The following is a 3,619-nucleotide window of genomic DNA, read 5'->3' as shown; positions in this document are numbered from 1 at the left end:
AACACAAATGGCACAAAAGACAGCAACCCAACTAACAGCCTAATTTTAAATGATATGTTCAGTTAGCGTAACGGCAGCTTGTGATGTAGCTGCCTTATTAGTAATAGCAATTTGTACCAGCATTAAAGCGTTTAGCTTTACATCAATGTAGCACATTAACGGTGTCAGCAATGCCATTCCAATTCTGCTTTGCTCCGCTTACATCCGCCATTGGAGCGCGAAAGATACAAACTGATCTGCGTTTCTTTCATCTTTCAAGTAAAAAGTAAGAAATTGAATTTTGTGAACTGAATTTGAATTGTGAGAACTGAATGTTAAGATATATAGAGTTTTCATTGATGACCATATTTGATTGGATTTCAGTTCCAAACGAATAAATTCAATTTCAAACAATACTATTCAGATTCACTTTTTCAATGCAATGATTCAGATTGCAACAACACAATTTAACAAATAACCATCCAAGCCAGATAACCTGTCCAGCAGAAATAAAGCGACCATGGCGTCACTTTTCATCCCCTTGAGGTTCTTCATTAATCACCACTGCAGGAAAGCCTTTGATCTATCCAAAATCAGGGTGCAAACTGGGGGAGCCCCTAAAAGCATGATTTGTGATATTTTGGAGGGGATTTAAAATATTGACAGGCTGCTTTATTGACATTAATTTCTATAATGCTCTATCGTCATGGATCATGCGGCGCGTTAGACTTCATTCACCAGAGGGAACGATCACTGACCGTCGCTCCGCAATCTCCCCCTGAAATTCCACCGTGTCTCAACAAAACTTCAATGGTAGTATAGGCCTACCACAGGTTTAATCTAAAAAGGTATACATTAATATATTAAAAAATTATTAGGCTATTTTAATCCTGCTTTTTTGACAGCCAGGATGGGCTATGAGCAAAATACAGAAACTATGCCAATAAACCTTTCAGGCTAGACTTTCTAACACAAATGACACCCCACGCATTTAAAAAAAAAAAAGAAACAATCTTTTTTTGTTGTATTTTTTTCTTTTAACGTGTTACAACTGCTGCAGGGTCAGTTGTCCAGCTCCTCCCGCCCAATCTGGGGCGTAGCGCACCCACTTCTGCACAGCTTGTGAAAATTCATAGGTATTTGCTGTGCTAGGTCGTTGAGTCAAGGCATCTAAAATAGATAGAGAATAATCAAAAGTATATTTTAGTTTAACATTAGCAGTATTTGAATTCTGCCTGTGAAGGATATAAACTTGATAACCATGTAGAATTGTGTGTGTGTGTGTTAGCTATTATCCTTTCCTCACACCAAAGTCCTACACTATTTAATAGCCTAATTTCATTTGAGCGTTACCGCTGCCCATGTTTCCCCCTCATGTCATTCAGCTGAAAGAACTACGTCACCATAGAACCACGCCACTGACTTCTCTGAATCACATGTTTCAGGTGTGATCACCCTTTGATTGGCGCTAGCTTCACTGTCAAATACTGTATGTGTTCTGGATGCTGGTCGGATATTTTTCCACTGTGGTTTGAAGCGTCACTGAAGTAATTTGGGGCAGAACGGACACCATAACAAACTTCACATCTGGAAACATTAACTGGTAAGTCTATTAGAACAAATGCAAAGTCTAATAGCCTAATAGGCGAATGTAGCCATTTTTAACATCAATTTGGAAAGGTCTGACAAATAGCCTAGTTTAGGATGAAATTATTTGACAAACATGTAGGCTAGGCTACCAGTATTATGGCATACGGCTCCAATTTGAGTGGAGCGCTTTTCCCTTCTCACCAGAGAAGTAAACTTATTTTTTTCTGTAATATGTCTATCCAGTGTTACACAATTTATAGAAATAGCCTGGCTGTGGTAGACTTCTGCCTGTCAGATGATTTGTGATAGGTGATTTGGCCTCAGTTTAGCGCTTTGTTAGTGAATTGGCCTAGGAGCAGGCTTCACTCATTCCCTTTTTACGTTTAAAAGCCCATACACACCATTGGTCTGTTAAACTACTTGTCGAGTTGTGCTACCATTAGTAGAACCTTGACATAGTCAAGACCCAATCACACATAAACAGTAAAGTTATGGTTTTATAAACTTAGCAGACTGTTGTAACTGTTCTATTATTTGCCTTTAACCACTCAATCATCAAAGTCATTATATCCACATTACTGATGTATTATATTTATAATCTCATTGTGTAGGCCTAAATATTTTCTCCATATTGCCCAGCCATACTTTTGGGGAAGATGATTAATTAAAGGCATAATGTACTGAAAGCACTGCATTCATACTTAACCACAATGACTTACCAAACATGCATTTGCAGAGGGCCATTTCCTTAAAGGACCGCTTCTGTTTGGGTACTTCCTTGATTTTCTTGCCGGCCCAGTTTAGGCCTGAGGCCAGCTCGTTTGTCATGCTGTATGCCAGCATGTGCCAGAGCCTGATCTCCAGGGTGGTCCCCCCAATAACTGTGAAGCGGGCCACCTATCAAAATAAAAAGTATAACTATTTCAGTTTAAAAAGTAAACAATTTTAAAAAGGTCTTTTTCAAAAGATGATGAGATTCAAAAATTTAAGTGTTTCCACCCGTGTGTGGGATAAGATAAAACACAGATAGTTTAACAGATTTGTTAAACAGTTTAACAAAAGTGGGCAGATTAGTGAAGTTCACTTAGAAGAATAATAACCACTATTAAACCATTGAATAACTATTATTGCCTTCCTAGCCTCCTGGGACTGGAGTATCACCTCTGCATCCTCCAACTTCAGCATGCTGTGCAGAGGCAGTTGCAGTGGCTCTGCTGTCAAGTCCACCCCCCCAGCACTTTGGCCACACCTGCAGGACCGGCAGAACTCACGGAAGTCCTGCCGCGGATCCCTCACCACCTTCGTCAACTCCGTGAAAGTGGTGAGCAGCATCTGTAATCTATTGCCAGGAATAATAAATAGTTTGGGGGTGAGTGCAAAACTTTGCAATCCTTCATTTTGTAATGAAAAAAAGCATAAAATAAAGAAATGGTCAACACAATTTCAGTTAAATGCTATAGGTAGGGGATTTAACCTAGCAACCAATCAACAACCAATCCCAATATTTAATGCACAATTAGTTTTTACCTGTTAATAACAACAATAATAATAATACATTTTATGTAAAGGCGCCTTTCTCGGCACTCAAGGATGCCGCACAGGGTATTCATATATTAAAAACAGCAAAAAAAATGCTATACATAATAAAACAGCAAAACAAACACTGTACAGCAAAACAAATACTATACAACAAAACATCGGAAAAGGCAGAGCAGTAGACATTTAATTGGAATAGGCAGTTTTAAACAGATTTGTTTTGAGTTGAGACATGAAATGGGGGAATGAATCAATGTTTCTGAGTTGGGGGGGGGGGGGGTAATGAGTTCCAGAGACGGGGAGCAGAGTGGCTGAATGCTCTGTCCCCTATGGTGGTGAGACGGGAGGAGGGGACAGAGAGGTTTATGGAGGAAGAGAATCTGCGGGAGCGGGAGGGAGTGGGACGCTGGAGGAGATCAGACAAATATGGGGGGGCGAGGTTGTGGATGGCCTTGAATGCTAACAAGAGAATTTTGAATTGGATACGGAACTGGACCAGGAGCCAGTGGAGCTG

At 40.0% G+C, this 3,619-nt stretch overlaps 1 long non-coding RNA gene across 1 annotated transcript; it reads right to left on the bottom strand.

Annotated features, from left to right (window-relative positions):
- Positions 1–1,006: 1,006 nt before the first annotated feature.
- LOC116702909 (uncharacterized) lies at positions 1,007–2,461 on the bottom strand. The gene is made up of 2 exons (XR_004335291.1): positions 2,289–2,461; positions 1,007–1,149 (listed from the first exon to the last, which is right to left on the bottom strand). It is a non-coding gene; the product is annotated as an uncharacterized LOC116702909 (long non-coding RNA).
- Positions 2,462–3,619: the final 1,158 nt, after the last annotated feature.

Source organism: Etheostoma spectabile, chromosome 15 (assembly GCF_008692095.1).
Source record: "Etheostoma spectabile isolate EspeVRDwgs_2016 chromosome 15, UIUC_Espe_1.0, whole genome shotgun sequence".
Taxonomy (NCBI): domain Eukaryota; kingdom Metazoa; phylum Chordata; class Actinopteri; order Perciformes; family Percidae; genus Etheostoma; species Etheostoma spectabile.
Note: the sequence above shows the minus strand (reverse complement) of the source record. Positions and strands in the feature narration are given on the sequence as shown.